Below are 18,313 nucleotides of genomic sequence, written 5' to 3'. Positions count from 1 at the left end.
GGCTGAGTATGACTCCGATCACCTCCACCGGCCCTACTTACCTGCTTTTACTAATTTACTCAATTCACATCTCACAAGTATAGAAAATAGGTCATATGAACACATTCGGATAATTATTAAATAGACATGCATTGTCATTTTAGAATGTAATAAATCACTTTACAATTATACCGGTCTACCATTACTGAATAGAGAGACATTACGGAGTAGAAACTCCCCTGGGCTATGCCCTCCTCCATGTACATAGGATCCCGGGCCTAAGACCCGTGTAAACCCCCTGGCACTTTCACCAGTAATAATCAGAACCGTAGTTCACATGGGGACGTGCCCCCTTCCATGTACACAGGATAAATTTATAATGTCATTTCTCTCCCGTAATCGTATCCCGAATGCTACAATTGGCCAATAGTACATTATAACAGAAGTATTAACATAACCGTCATATATTCATATAAGACAGTTAAGATAACATGTGAGTAACATAATGATAATATAACATTATACGGTCGATAATACTATACAATAATCATAATATTATTACTTATTTCTACGACGAAGGGTCTCGAAATCATACCTTTATTATTGTATCTAAGGCGTAGTAGCTAGTCGTAGTAATGGAAGTATTCGTACTTTTGGCTTTCTCATGGTTGGTGGTGTTATGGCTTATGAATTATGGTTAATGCTTAAGGCTATTTATAGGCATAGTGCTTGACAAAGTCGGTTTAGAAGATTAAGATCATTTGTTACCAAGTTGATACGTGCCCCGATTAGTATTTGTCATATGCTTGTATAAGATTAAGATCATACGTGGCACATTTATCCTTTATTACTTAATTGCTAATTCATATACTAAATACACCCACACATATGATGTAAATCTATTAAGTATCAAAATATCTTTAATAATAATTACATTATATTAGTATATGTGGGTCAAAAATCAATAAAGTCAAATTTAGTCGGATAAATAGTCTATACGGATAATAACAGTCTTATTTTTCTCGGGATATTACATCCCCCATACTACTAAGAGAATAAAACTTCTCAATAATTTTCCCTCCAAAACAAATCTAATTAAATAAGGAAACAAGAATCTATTTTTATTTAATTGTTATCTTTTAATTTATATATATTAATTTGTTTGAATAAATGTATATAATAGACATCCCCCTACTATTAAGAGCATATAAACTTCTCAATAATTTCTCTCCAAAACGAATCTGATAAAATAAGGAAAAAGTCTCTATTTTTATTTAGTTGTTATCTTTTAATTAAGATATAATATTTAATCATTATAATCTTTTTTTAACAAAATTATAATCTTTTAATTAAAATAAAATAAAAATGCTATAAATCCAAAAATTCATATATGAAAAATCGATAAATTGATATTATTAGTCCCGAATAAAAAAACTTACCACGTACTTAATTCGTATAAAAAAATTATGAACTGATATTTTTAATTTCTTGACCAAAAAACCTTAAAATTATTTGATAAAGTTTATAAATTTAATCATTAGTATTTTTGTAAGAAATTTCATTAAAATACATTTTTCATGACTTTACTCAATTTTTTTGACTAGTTTTCTATATTAATTTTTTATCCTCATATTAAAATAGGAAAAATTAATAATATGTCGATTTTAAATATAAAAAATAAAAAATTATAAATTAAAAGATATATAAATACCGCGCATGCATGCGCGGGATCTATACTAGTTATGTAATATCCTGAAAAAAAAAATAGATCATTTAATTTACTAGTCTTGTTATTACTCTTTAATATGTCATCATTACTAAGTGCAATGTGAATAATAATTAGTAACTCATTACATACTGTTGATTATTTAACTATTATAATATCATAATATTATAATTGTATTATGCTTAGGATATTTTGAATAATTTTAGATAAGTATGGTTGTTACTATCCAATATCCATGCATGCAAATGGGTAAATATAGGTTTCTTAGTTATTAAGAAAGATATGGTAAAATACAAGTTGTGCGCATGTTAATAAGCCGACCTTATTGGCTATAAAAGGGCTGGCATTCAACATTTGATACAAAAAGAAAGGGAGTCATGTAGTACACATTACCTTCTACGCCTAGCTACTAATTCATATATACAATATAAGGTATGATTTCGGGGTCCTTTGTCGTAGAAATAAGTAATAATGAAGTGCTTATTGTATAGTATTATCGACCGTATAATGTTATATTATCATTATGTTACTCACATGTTATATTAACTGTCTTTATATGAAAATGTGACTGTCATGTTAGTACTTCTGTTATAATGTACTATTGGCCAATTGTAGCATTCGGGATACGATTACGGGAGAGAGATCACATTATAAATTTATCCTGTGTACATGGAAGGGGGCACGTCCCCAGTGAACTAAGGTTCTGATTATTACTGGTGAAAGTGTCAGGGGGTTTACACGGGTCTTAGACCTGGGATCCTGTGTACATGGAGGAGGGCTTAGCCTAGGGGAGTTTTACTCCGTAATGTCTCTCTATTCAGTAATGGTAGACCGGTATAATTGTAAAGTGAGTTATTGCATGCTGAAATGACAGGATATGCATGTCTATTTAATAATTAACCGGCTGTGTTCATATGACCTATTTTATAGTACTTGTGCTACCAGGAAGAAGTAAAATATTAAAATGGAGGTAAGTAGGGCCGATGGAGGTGACCGGAGTCATACTCAGCCTGTGGTTGGCTGATCATGTTACTTTCATTCTTTTTCAGGTACAAGTATCGGGGAAGGACAAATGTGAGAAATTTCAAATAGGATTAATGACTTAATAGGATGAATAATGTACTCGAGTTCTTAGTTTATAGCTTTAACAAGTGTATTTATTTTTATTCCTTTAAAAGCCTTGTATTTTGTAACGCCGCCGAAAAGCAGACAGGTAGCTCAAAATGGCTCTTTTTATTAATAACAGACAGCACCGGAATTACAAGGGCGTCACCGCCGTATTTCCCACCCGGAAAATACAAGGCTTTTAAAGGAAAAAAAATAAATACAAAGTTAAAGTTAAAAACTAATAACTCTTTTACATATTCAATCCATCCTATTAGGTCATCTGAAAATCCTCACTCTTGACCTTCCCCGATACTAATGTACCTGAAAAAGAATGAAAGTAACGGAATCAGCCAACCACAGGCTGAGTATGACTCCGATCACCTCCACCGGCCCTACTTACCTCCATTTTAATATTTTACTTCTTCCTGGTCGAACAAAGACTAAAAATAGGTCACGTGAACATAGTCGAATAAATTATTAAATAGACATGCACAACCTGTCATTTCAGAATGCAATAACTCACTATACAATCATACTGGTCTACCATTACTGAATAGAGAGACATTACCGAGTAAAACTCCCCTAGGCTAAGCCCTCCTCCATGTACACAGGATCCCAGGTCTAAGACCCGTGTAAACCTCCTGGCACTTTCACCAGTAATAATCAGAACCGAAGTTCACATGAGGCCATGCCCCCTTCCATGTACACAGGATAAATTTATAATGTCATCTCACTCCCGTAATCGTATCCCGAATATTACAATTGGCCAATAGTACATTATAACATAAGTATTAACATGACAGTCGTATGTTCAGACAATGACAGTTAATATAATACGATAACATAACATTATACAGTCGATAATACTATACAATAATCACAATATTATTACTTATTTCTACGACAAAGGGTCCCGAAATCATACCTTATTGTTATATATAGAGTAAAAGAGGTACTATGTATGTACTATGCGTCCTCTGCCTTGCTCTCATTTCTCTCGTTATTAATCTTCCCCATTTATGTGTGAATTTCTTCAAATGAAATGAATGTTGATGGGGTATTTATAGCCACTCGATGTATCAAAATAGTGAGCAAATTGGTTTTTCCTTCTTCTTTCTTAGTAACTAAGAAATGTATATTTATCCATTTGCATGCATGGATAGGCATACTTATCTAAAATTATTCAAAATATCCTTAGCATAATACAATTATAATATTATGATATTATAATAGTTAAATAATCAATAGTATGTAATGACTTACTAATTATTATTTACATTGCACTTAGTAATGATGACATATTAAAGAGTAATAACAAGACTAGAAAATTAAATGATCTAACATATTCATCCTATTAATTCATTGATCCTATCTGAAATTCCTCACACTTGTCATTCCCCGACACTTGTACCTGAAAAAGAATGAAAGTAACGGAATCAGCCAACCACGGGCTGAGTATGACTCTGGTCACCTCCACCGGCCCTACATACCTGGTTTTAGTACTTTACTCCATTCACATCTCACAAGTATTTAAAATAGGTCATATGAACATATTCGGATAATTATTAAATAGACAAGCACAACCTGCCACTTCAGCATGCAATAACTCACTGTACAATTATACCGGTCTACCATTACTGAATAGAGAGACATTATGGTGTAGAAACTCCCCTAGGCTAAGCCCTCCTCCATGTACACAGGATTCCAGGTTTAAGACCCGTGTAAACCCCTTGGCACTTTCACCAGTAATAATCAGAACCGTAGTTCACATGAGGCCGTGCCCCTTTCCATGTACACAGGATAAATTTATAATGTCATCTCTCCCCTGTAATTGTATCCCGAATGCTACAATTGGCAATAGTACAGTATAACAGAAGTACTAACATAACAGTCACATTTTCATATAAAGACAGTTAATATAACATGTGAGTAACATAATTGTTGGACCTTTAGTCCTAATTAATTGTTTTGATAATGACAGTAATGATTTGTATGTGGACTTAATATTATAAACATATGAGTGTAATTGTGTGCTTAAGTCTTTATTTAGAAAGGAACAATTACAATGACGCAAGCTTGAAGTTTGGACCAAGAAGGTACAACTTCAAATACATTTGATCGATGCATTCAAGCAAGATCAAGATTGGAAATCAACCACGAGACTCAAGATGAGAGACTTGTGAAGAGACGATTCGTTTACTGAAGATCTACTGAAGATTAGATAGTATAGGTCGTCATCCGGTAATGGTTTTACTTTGTTTGATTTAAAGGTTATTGAAGTTATGACCTAATAGCCATAACTTCATTGCTAGACAAAAATGATGCGTTAATTTTTGGAAAATATATTTTTAATGGTTTATAAAAATAAGAGAGTATTTATTTTAATTGGAATTAATTAATTAGAATTTAAGTTCAATAAACTATTGGTTTGTAACACGATATTTATATCGTCATGCAACCTAGGGCTTTAACTAAATTCTATCTCGATTTGTTGTGGGTTATAGAAGCAAGAAGTGGACCGAAGGAGCCCTAGAGGCCGGCCAAACCCTAGTGGCCGAACCCTAGGTGGGCCGAACCCTATGGAGGCCGAAACCCTAGGGTGGCCGAAACCCTAGGAGGCCAAAACTCCTCCTTCCTTTCTCTTCTTACTTGTTCATCAAGTTGTTAGGATTTATTCTTCCAGAATATTCCTATGCCCTAATTCCAGAACATTCCAAACCCTAATTCACTCTACTATAAATACTCTCATTCATTCAACATTAATTGTTGACACACACATCTACAAATTTCAAGAGAGAAAAATATTTTAAGCAAAATCATTTGAGCTTTAATTCTTATTTTCCAAATTTGCTTATACAAAAAATTGCGCATCAAATTTGTCAATCACTCGAAGAAAAATCGTTATAGGATACTAAATACACAAGGATAGTATACTCACTCGCATAACGTGAGATTAGTATTTGTCGTTGTATTTTTCTTATTAACGTAAGAGCAACCTAGAGTATTTAGCGATACTCAATCTGAGTTATAATCATATAGTTGATTATACGAGTGGATTGATAATTTTTGTAATCCGGAGAAAGGTACTAAAAATTATTAATCGAGAATAGTGGACGTAGGTTTCGACTTGTGAAACTGAACCACTTCAAAATCCTGTGTGTCTCTCTTTCTCTCTCTCTTTATTATTGTTATTTCGATTTTGCATTTATTGTTAATAATTTAATTAGTTGATTTTAATCAATAAAATCAAGTAATTAATTTATATCATCTATTTCGAAAAAGCGGTCATCGTTTTTAATACTCAATTCACCCCTCCCCCTCTTTCGTATTCGATCAATAGACTCCACAATTGGTATCAGAGCCTCGTGCTCTTGATAGCCTAACAGCTAGAGTTGATCGTTTTTTTTTAGTCTATTTATCGTCTTTTCTGCTGCATTTATTTTTTATCAAATGGATTCCAAACACCTAAAGTGTCGTATATTCAATGGGAAGAACTATGGTCTATGGAAAAATATGATGACCCACTTCATTAAGGGAAACGACTGGGAGTGTTGGTTGATTATCAAGAATGGTCTGAATAAGATCTTACTTGCAACCAGTAATGGCACTACCGTCGAAAAGAAAGAAGAAGACTATATTGAGGCGGATTATAAAAAGGCTGAGAAGAATTCAAAAGCAATAAGCTTATTGAAAAACGGTATGATTGCCACTGAATTCGATCGTTTCTCAACCAGTTCATCTGCCAAGGAAATATGGGATGGTCTAGAATTAGCCTATGAGGGAACCACTGTTGTCAAAAAGCAACGTATGGCATTACTAATGCGAAAATACGAGCTGTTTGCCATGGAGCAAAACGAGTCAGTTGATAGCATGTCCTCTCGCTTTTCTAGCATCATCAATGAGCTAAAAAATTTAGGAAGAACTTTTGACTCCGAGGAAATTGCTAGAAAAATACTCAGAAGTATGTCTCGCAGATGGACACATAAAGTATCTGTCATAGAAGAGTGTAAGGACCTAACTTCATTATCCTATCAAGAGCTACTCGGAACCTTAATGGCTCACGAGATTACTCTGAATCAGGATGAGGAGGAAGTTAGCACAAGAAAAAAGATGGCCTTACAAGCTGAGTCTAGCAAGGTTGATGACTCTTCAGATGTTGAAGATGAAACTGTATTATTAGTTAAACGTCTTAGGAAAAAGCCTTTCTTTCAAAATCAAAATAAGACAAATAACAAATCAAAGCAAACCCCTAAGAAAACTTTTGAGTCAAAAGGGTCTTTCTCTAATCGTGGATGCTTCAAATGTGGTGATAATGATCACATGATCAAAGATTGCCCTACATGGAAGAAAATTAAAGACAAGAATCAACGTGACAAAACAAAGAGAGAATTCAAGCAAGTTATGATGGCATATTGCTGGGGAGACTTGGACTCTGAAGATGGCGAATCCGAAGATGAAGAAGAAACTGCTAACGTCTGTCTAAGTAGCGTCAGCCTTGACCTATTCTCTGAAAGCGACAATGAAAGCAATGCTTCAAATGCTGAGAAGTGTCTTGTTGGAAATTCAGATTCAGATTCAGAAGATGAAGAGGTAAATTATCTTAAACTTAAAAAGCGTGTTAAGAAACTTTCTAAGGATAATTTAATTAAGTGTTGTGAACATTCCCTTGATCATTGTCATGAACAAAGTCTAGAGTTAAGAGACCTTAAGGAACAGATTTTAGATATTGCTGAGGAAAACCAACTTCTGAAAGCCAACGCCAAAAAGCTCAAATCTAAAGTTATGGCTACTCCAGCTATAACTTCAGACATGACGAATGCTGAGAAGAACGCTCTTGAATTAAAAGTTAAGGCTAGTGATGCCATAACTTCAGAGCTTAAACTTAACATTAAGAATCTTCGAGCTAAAGTTACGGCTAGTGATGCCATAACTTCAGAGCTTAAACTCAACATTAAGCATCTTCAAGCTAAAGTTACAGCTAGTGATGCTATAACTTCTGAGTTGAAGAAAGTCAATGAGATTTTAAAAGATGAGCTTAATGGCAAAGATAGTGTGGTTTCCGAACACAAGAGAGAAATTGTATTTCTCTCTAAGCAATTGGATGAAACTAGTAAAAGTATGTCTCAACTTAAGGTACAACATGAAAAAGAGAAACTTATCTTGAATGAACGTTTTGATAAATTTCGTGAAGACTTTGAGAAAGGTAGCTCTTCCAAGGATTCAAATGTAGATCATTCAAAATGTGAAAAAGAAATTGAATCCTTGAAAGAATTACTTTTACATGCTCGAAAAGTTCATGATAAATGGGAAGGAAGCACAAAGGTTCTAAACTTCCTTACTGAACAATCTGACAATAACATGAAGATGGGACTTGGTCATGAATGCTATAGCCGTAGAGACCATGATAAATGCAAATCCAATCCTTCTGAAAATGATTTCAGAAAAAGAAAATACGTTAATCTTCCAGAATACTTGATTTGCAATTACTGTGGCTCTACTGGACATATACAAGTCAATTGTGTCAAACTTGCTTTTGATAAGCGAAAGAATGTCGAAACTGTTAAGACTTGTGATTTCATAGTAGAAGATGATGTCTCTACTAAAGATGAACCTAACGACAACGAAGAACGCAATAATGACTTTAGATGGACTTATGATATGGCTTTTGATTACTCATCTGTTTCTTCAAAATCAAACAAAATGAATGAGAATCGAAAGCATACATTCAAGCCTAAAGTTCATAACTCTAAACCTAGAGCATCTCATGAAGGTACTAGACCTAAAGCTACTTTCGATAGAACAAAACCTAGAGTACCTTATGTTCCGATTGTTAGACAAAGACCAAGAAAACCCAATGAGAAAGCCAAAAGAATAATAAGACAAGTATGGGTTAGAAAGGATCAAATATATAGAATTACTAACCATAAAGGACCCAACTTAGCTTGGGTACCTAAAAGTTGTATTTGATTCATTTGCAGGTAGAAGTGGAAGAAAATAATCTATGGTATCTCGACAGTGGATGCTCGAGACACATGACAGGAGACAGAAATCTTTTTCTTTCACTAGAACCCTTCTTTGGTGGCAAGGTTACCTTTGGAGATAACAAGAAGGGTACGATTATTGGAGTAGGAAAAATTGGAATCTCAACCTCTCATTCAATCGATAAAGTATATCTGGTAAGTGGTCTTAAACATAATGTACTTAGTATTTCTCAATTATGTGACAAAGGAAATAGAGTTGTTTTTCATGCCGATGTTTGTCGTATCATAATTGAAGGAACTAGTAATGTTTTACTTGAGGGTCACCGTATGAGGAATGTGTATATGATTGACTTAAATGTTGTCAATACAAATTCCTTTACTTGTATGAAAACAACCTCAGATGAGTCTTGCTTGTGGCACAAGAGGTTTGCACACATCAGTCCAACTATTTTAAAGAAACTTAAGTCCATGGATTTAGTTGAAGGCTTGCCCTCAATTAAATTCGAGCAAGAGACAATGTGTGACTCATGTGCCTGATGCAAACATGTTAGATCCTCTTTTAAACCTAAAAGAATAGTTAGCACTAAACGACCACTTGAGATGGTACACATGGATTTATGTGGACCAATGAGAGTTAGAAGCCGTGGTGGATCAAAGTATGTATTTGTCCTAGTCGACGATTACTCAAGGTATGTCTGGCCTATCTTTATTTCTTCTAAAGATGAAACTTTTGATGAATTTGTGGTATTAATGAAGCTTACCCAAAATAGATATAATAATAAGCTTGTTTCAATTCGGACGGACCACGGCACGGAATTTGATAATCAATTATTTATAGAATTTTGTAGGGAAAATGGTGTGGGGCATAACTTCTCCGCACCACGTACCCCACAACAAAATGGTGTCGTGGAACGTATGAATCGAACCCTAGAGGATATGGCTCGTACTATGCTTTTGTGTAGCGGCCTTCCTAGAAGCTTTTGGGCAGAAGCTGTTAGTACCGCATGCTATGTGCATAATAGAGCTATGATCCGACCTATTTTGAAAAAGACTCCCTATGAACTTTTAAGAGGGAGAAAACCCAATATATCACATCTCCGTTGCTTCGGGAGCAAATGCTTTGTTCATAATAATGGAAAAGAAAATTTAGGAGAATTTGACCCCCGAAGTGACGAAGCTGTTTTTCTGGGATATTCGGATCATAGTAAAGCTTACAAAGTGTTCAATAAAAGAACCTTGCGCATAGAAGAAAGTATTCATGTTCGCTTTGACGAAGATAATGTGTTTGATAAAGTTGAACAGGAAGAAGAGGATCCAGATGAGCCCGATTTCTTTCTAGCAAGAAATGAGCCCCTAAATGAAGAAGAAGATATTCAAGGTATCAATGATGAACTAGATAATTCTGCAAATGATCCTAAGAGAAGTGATGAGTCCGTAGTTGATGATACTATCGACCCTTCCTTAGATAAAGAAAAAGATCTTGAAGTTATACCTAATGATGTTGTAACTTCCGATCCAAATCATGATATTTCTAATGAAGTTAGTGATACTTCTGAAGAAAATCCCGAGTTCAACTCAGGGGGAACAAATCATGATCCTTCGTCTGCAGATGATGCTAGTCCATCAAATGATAATGAGCCTAGAGTTCTCAAAAAGTGGAAACATCAAAGCTCCCACCCTTTGGACAAAATCCTAGGGAATCTAGAGCAAGGCATTAAAACTAGAAGGTCCTTGAATAATTTCTGCTCGTTCTTTTCATTTCTATCAACCATCGAACCTACCAATATTAAATAAGCTCTTGCGGAACCTGATTGGATAATTGCTATGCAAGATGAGCTTCAACAATTCGAACGCAATAAGGTATGGCACTTGGTGCCACGACCTAGTGATCGAACTGTTATTGGTACGAGATGGGTGTTTAGGAATAAATTGGACGATACAGGACTTATTACAAGAAACAAGGCACGACTAGTTGTCCAAGGCTACAATCAACAAGAAGGGATCGACTATGACGAGACCTTTGCACCTGTAGTAAGACTTGAGGCTATTCGTCTCATTATTGCCTTTGCTGCTCATAAAGGAATGAAATTATTCCAAATGGACGTTAAGACAACATTTCTTAATGGTTATTTGGAGGAAGAAGTCTATGTAGAACAACCTCCCGGATTTTTAGATAGCAAGTTTCAAAACCACGTTTATAAATTAGACAAAGCTTTATATGGTTTGAAACAAGCTCCAAGGGCATGGTATGACAGATTATCCAAGTTTTTGTTACAAAATAATTTTACAAGAGGATCTGTCGATAAAACCTTGTTCCTAAAATCCGAGGGTTCGAATTTACTTGTTGTGCAAATTTATGTAGACGATATTATATTCGGTTCTACTAATGAAAAATTGTGAAAGTATTTTTCTGATCTAATGACTTCTGAGTTTGAAATGAGCATGATGGGAGAACTTAAGTACTTTTTAGGCTTACAAATTCAACAAACAAAGGATGGTATAAAGATACACCAACAGAAATATGTCAAGGAACTGATTCGAAAATTCGGTATGGAAAATGCAAAATCATACGATACACCTATGGTACCTGAAAAGAAGATGACTATAGATGAACATGGTAAGTGTGTCGATAAGACTACATATCGAGGTATGATTGGTTCACTTTTATATTTAACTGCAAGTCGTCCTGATAATGTATAGTGTATGTGTTTGCGCGCGATATCAATCGTGTCCTAAAGAGTCACATATGATTGCAGTTAAACGTATCTTGAGATATTCAATTGGTACATCTAATTTATACTTATAGTACCCACTTGAGTGTAATTTCGATCTAGTAGGATATTCAGATGCAGATTATGCAGGATGTTCTTTAGATAGGAAAAGCACTTCTGGGTATGCAACGTTTGTTGGACCTTGTATTATCACATGGGGATCAAAGAAGCAAAATTCAGTTGCAATGTCTACTGCTGAACCCGAGTATGTATCTGCAGGACTGGTATGTTCTCAATTACTTTGGTTAAAGCAACAACTATGTGATTATGGTATTAATGTAGGTCGTATGCCTATTATGTGTGACAATACGAGTGCTATAGTAATTTCTAAGAACCCTGCCCAGCACTCGAGGACCAAACATATAGATATTCGACACCATTTTCTACGAGATCATGTAGAGAAAGGCAACATTTCACTTGAATTTTGTAGTACCGAAAGGCAATGGGCTGATATCTTGACTAAGGCATTAGCTAGAAAACGCTTTGAGTTATTGAGACTTGAGATTGGTTTAATTAGCGATAATTAAATCCGTCATAATTATCTCTGGGAACCTGAATGACTGGCTAGGAAGATGAGATTGTACGATTGTGTCCGTATATTTTTGTTGCAAGTTTAATTATGTTAAATAATATGTATTTTACGTGTTATATCTTGCTTATGTGTATGGTAATATTTTATATTCTGCATAATCACATTCCTTACAAAAATTCGACAAAATCTACAATAAACTGCCTAAATATAATAAAGATATTTCTATCTTATTATATTCCTACACAAATCCTGCCCAAACTCCATCACAAGATTTTCTTTCCTAATCTTACATCAAATAGGAGATAATGCCAAAAACAAAAAAAAAAGGAAAGAAAGTGCCGAAAAAAGAAAGGCACCGGAAAAAAAAGGAAAGTGCCCAAAAAAAAAGGAAAGGCATTAAAGAAATAAGGAAATTGGTATTATTCTCTATCTTTTAGGAATCCTATTCTTACCTAAACTCAAATTCCTTATGCTATATATACCCCTTTAATCTCTCCATAATTCTCATCAATTCTAATCATCTAAACCCTAATTACCTTTTACTACTATCTTCAATTTTAATAGTGACTAATCAACCTACAACCCGTTTTCAATCCAAAAAACATGTTGTTATTAGAAAGAAGGTAAGCCAATCACCGCCAAGAACCCGCTCCACCTCACCGGCCGACACTCCACGGTCCGCCGTCGACCAACCCGCCAACCTCACCAAGCGACGAAAATTGTTTAAGGGTAAGGGAAAGTTGGTTTCGGAAATTGAGGTAAGCTCTAAGACTGAAAACTATGTACTTCAAGATGGTTATTCACGTACTCTTTACGCACAGCATATGGATGATTACACCAACAATGGACTGAATAATCATAGATTAACTCAAGTAGAACAAAGAGATGTCAATCAAGTTGCTCAATATCGCATTCACGCAGGACGAGTATATTCGATTAATTGGTTAAAGAAATATAAAGCACTTGGGTTTTTCAGAAATTTTCTCAAAGATCAAGGATGGGAAAATATTGTTGCTGTAAGTGGTCCTGTCTTTCCTATTGAGGTATATAAATTTTATGCTTCTGTTCATCTTAAGGAAGGAAATTTGTTTGCTGTGATTAATGAGACTTCCATAAAAGTCTCACCTGGTGATTTCTGCGACTTGGCTCGAGTTCCTGGAGGAGGAATCGAAATCAATCCAAGCGTAGAATGGGGAGGTATCTTACCTGAAAAAAGGTTGATTGTGAAACGGTATTTCAAACAAGATGCAACTTCGTCTGAGACTATCTTAACTGCGAAGTTGTCGCCTAAATTAAGATTCTTTTTTAACTTTCTTTGGAATACCATTGTACCTAGAAAAGAAGGTAGAGATAAATTCGGGGCACATGAGATGATTATGATGAAGGCTTGGCTTGAAGGAGAAAAGGTTAGTCTACCCTTGCTTGTGTTTCATAAAATTATACAAGCTAGTGTAACGGCTAAGATGGATGATTTAGCTTATACTTTAAGTTTGCCTTATGGGAATTGGATCTCACGAGTTTTAGAGAAGAAAGGAGTAATTGGGAAGCATAGTTATGGAGTTATCACTAATGACGAGATGTGCGATCTTTATCTATCTTATATGAAGCTCGTTATTAATGGCAACGAATTAGATTTTGAGACAAAAGGAGACAAAGGAGAAAAAGGAGGAAAAAGCAATGTGAGTTTTGATATGTTGGATTCAAAGATGGATTCAAACTTTACTTATATTCTTGGACGGATTAATGAACAAGACAAGAAATTAGAAGAATTGTTTGAACTAATTAAAAAGGAAAGGAGACTTGATACTAGTGGACCAAGTGAAATCAGCCCGGCTCGCCTAAATACCGTGTTGTCACGGTTTGATACACGGCTCGACAGTGTCTTTAAGGCCGTCGTGCGAACTCACTCCGAGTCTACTCAAATGAAGGAAGGTATGGCTAGTTTGGTTAAGTTTGGTGATGAGCTTTTGCAATCTGGGAAGGAGATGAGGTCTGAGATGCAAACCATTTATGAAGCAGTTAAAGCTATGACTTTGAGGATTGGTAACTTCGATACTCGGTTAACCGCTCAAGCTGCACTTCTCGACCATTGTCATGCGCGACTCGAGGACTTGGAATACCGCACCCCTCCTAGGTCCAACCTGCCAAGCCCACGCTACCCTTGACCATCTTGCCCTAATCCATTCAACCTAGCCTTATCTTTTTAATTCCTTTGCTCACAATAAAAATCCATTCTTATGGATATTAGCTTTTTCAATTCCGCATTATTCCTTGTGTGATTTCAGTTTATAATATTATTATGCTAATTAAGAACTAGATTGCGTTTAATATAATATGTTTTTCATGATTAATTCTTGTCTCATAATATATTATTCTGGTCGTTTTATGTTTGTTCTTATCTTTTCAATGATGCCAAGAGGGGGAATTGTTTTTATGATTTGCGACCGTCTCAAAGTTAATTCTCTCATGGCGTTCTATAGTTATAACTTTGAAAAGCTTATTAGTTTCTGCGCTCAACTGTTCTATAATTTGGGAAGTATTATGTTGAGGGGGAACTAGACTTAGATACAAATCATAGGAGACTTGTCATCATCAAAAAGGGGGAATTTGTTGGACCTTTAGTCCTAATTAATTGTTTTGATAATGACAGTAATGATTTGTATGTGGACTTAATATTATAAACATATGCGTGTAATTGTGTGCTTAAGTCTTTATTTAGAAAGGAACAATTACAATGACGCAAGCTTGAAGTTTGGACCAAGAAGGTACAACTTCAAATACATTTGATTGATGCATTCAAGCAAGATCAAGATTGGAAATCAACCATGAGACTCAAGATGAGAGACTTGTGAAGAGACGATTCGTTTACTGAAGATCTACTGAAGATTAGATAGTATAGGTCGTCATCCGGTAATGGTTTTACTTTGTTTGATTTAAAGGTTATTGAAGTTATGACCTAATAGCCATAACTTCATTGCTAGACAAAAATGATGCGTTAATTTTTGGAAAATATATTTTTAATGGTTTATAAAAATAAGAGAGTATTTATTTTAATTGGAATTAATTAATTAGAATTTATGTTAAATAAACTATTGGTTTGTAACACGATATTTATATCGTCATGCAACCTAGGGCTTTAACTAAATTCTATCTCGATTTGTTGTGGGCTATAGAAGCAAGAAGTGGACCGAAGGAGCCCTAGAGGCCGGCCAAACCCTAGTGGCCGAACCCTAGGGAGGCCGAAACCCTAGGGTGGCCGAAACCCTAGGAGGCCAAAACTCCTCCTTCCTTTCTCTTCTTACTTGTTCATCAAGTTGTTAGGATTTATTCTTCCAGAATATTCCTATGCCCTAATTCCAGAACATTCCAAACCCTAATTCACTCTACTATAAATACTCTCATTCATTCAACATTAATTGTTGACACACACCTCTACAAATTTCAAGAGAGAAAAATATTTTAAGCAAAATCATTTGAGCTTTAATTCTTATTTTCCAAATTTGCTTATACAAAAAATTGCGCATCAAATTTGTCAATCACTCGAAGAAAAATCGTTATAGGATACTAAATACACAAGGATAGTATACTCACTCGCATAACGTGAGATTAGTATTTGTCGTTGTATTTTTCTTATTAACGTAAGAGCAACCTAGAGTATTTAGCGATACTCAATCTGAGTTATAATCATATAGTTGATTATACGAGTGGATTGATAATTTTTGTAATCCGGAGAAAGGTACTAAAAATTATTAATCGAGAATAGTGGACGTAGGTTTCGACTTGTGAAAAACTCGAACCACTTCAAAATCCTCGTGTGTCTCTTTTCTCTCTCTTTTATTATTGTTATTTCGATTTTGCATTTATTGTTAATAATTTAATTAGTTGATTTTAATCAATAAAATCAAGTAATTAATTTATATCATCTATTTCGAAAAAGCGGTCATCGTTTTTAATACTCAATTCACCCCCCCTCTTTCGTATTCGATCAATAGACTCCACAATAATGATAATATAACATTATACGGTCGATAATACTATAGAATAATCACTATATTATTACTTATTTATACGATAAAAGATCCCGAAATCATACCTTAGTTATACATGTGTTTGGGTTAAGAGTAAATGACCCAAGGATTAAGGAGTTATTCGTAACTAGATAAAAATAATTATCGTAGGTGTATTTATAGGCATGAATGCTTGACAAAGTCCGTTTTGAAATAGATTAAGATGAGTTCTTACTTATCCATATGGTCATTGCATATACACGTGGTGCATAATGCATGTTGTTAGTTACTTAGTTGTTAAGTTATATGCTAACTACATTTACGTATGATGTACATCTACTAGGTATTAAAATATCTTAATAAAATATCAACTATATCATGTCTAAACACATTAGAATAATTGGACTGAAAATCATTTATAACAAAAGTTAAATTTAGTCGGATACGAGTCTATACGGATACTAGTACTACTCTTAAATGTTAGCTCGTTGTACAAAAGAGGTACTCCATATTATTTATTACTATTTTTTTTTTCGGGTTCTTACATTCTACCCGCCTTAAAATAAGTTTCGTCCCGAAACTTGAAATGGAAAATGAAAAAAAGTTAAAACTTTGTTTTCTCAAAAACTAATATTGTTATAAGAATTTACTTTAATAAAAGACTTAAAATCACATTTATGAAAGAAGTAAAAAGCAAACGTCTTATATAATGGAATGCAAAAATTCACGTCGCGAACAAGAATTCGAGTAATCCAATTCAAAGACAAACTCAAATCATGCGATAGTAAGCGCTGGACTGGTTATTAGACGTCCATAACAACAAGCCCTTGCATCCCAACAACCGCACAAATCAAAAGGAAAACAAAAATTGAAAATTTCATTTTCAAATTCTTAGTTAAGATAAACATTTATTTTCTGAATATACAACATTAAATTATTAAAATGCACCAAAGACGAACTTGAACTAGTTTGAACTTTTGTAATACGATAAATAGAATAAGTATCAAAATTTCGAAATTATGAAAACAATATTTAGATATAATAAGTGGGAGGATAGAGTCAAAATCTTAAAGGTAAAATGTCCCGAATTTTTTTTTTTTCTTTTTTTAGAGTATCTCATACCAATAAATATGTATATATATAATGAGAGGGACAATTACATGCATTGCAAGCACAAGAAAGAAAAGAAAAAAACAAATCACCCAAATGATACATCAATAAAGAGCTATTTTGAGCTGTATGTCTGCTTTTCGGGGGCGTTTCAAAATGGTATCAGAGCAACCCTGCGACCGCGTGTTGAGCGTTCGGCCGTACGTCTAGCGGAGTAATAGATTCTTGGGTCTAGTATAAAACTCGTATCAAACACATATATAGAAACCGACTAAAAGAGGTGGGGTAGATATAAAGTGTCTCGGATTACTTGTTTAAGTGACTTGTTTATTAGTTTATACTTTGCCTTAATGATATATAGTTTGGGTGATTTGTTTTTCTTCTGCATGCATTACATGTAGTTGCATGAGATTTCTAGTCCTATGGAGTTAGTATATTCAAGTTTCGGGACATTCTACCTTTAAAATTTCTAGTTTTTGCCTTGCGTTCATTAATTTGAGTGTTGTGATTTTGACGTATTTATAATCAAACGGTATGTTTCGCATATTACAAAAATTTCCAACTTGTTCCAGTTTGTCTTTGGTGTATTTTGAAATTTTCATGTTGTATATTCAAAACAAAATATATATGTATATTTACCTCTGCGAAGATTTTGAAAATGAAATTTTTAATTTTTTTTTCTTTAACATTATGCGGTTGGTGAGATGCTATGACTTGTTATTAGAGGCATCTAATAACCGGTCCAACGCTAACTAACACATGAATTGAGTTTGTCTTTGAATCGGATTAGTCGAATTCCTGTTCGCGACGGGAATTCGTGCTTTCCATTATATAAGGCATACGTTTATACTCATTTCCTAAATGTGATTATTAAAAGACTTTTGTTCAATTAATTCTTATAACTTCCTTGATTTTTAAGAAACCGGGGTTTTAACTATTCCATTTTCAATTTTCAAGTTTCGGGACGAAACTTATTTTAAGGAGGGTAGAATGTAATATCCCGAGAAAAATAAAAGTGTTATTATCCGTATAGATTATTTATCCGACTAAATTTGACTTTATTGATTTTTGACCCACATATACTAATATAATGTAATTAT

This window comes from Silene latifolia, chromosome 4, assembly GCF_048544455.1.
Source record: "Silene latifolia isolate original U9 population chromosome 4, ASM4854445v1, whole genome shotgun sequence".
NCBI classification, from domain to species: domain Eukaryota; kingdom Viridiplantae; phylum Streptophyta; class Magnoliopsida; order Caryophyllales; family Caryophyllaceae; genus Silene; species Silene latifolia.
The sequence above is the reverse complement of the archived record's forward strand: the minus strand, read 5'-3'. Positions refer to the sequence as shown.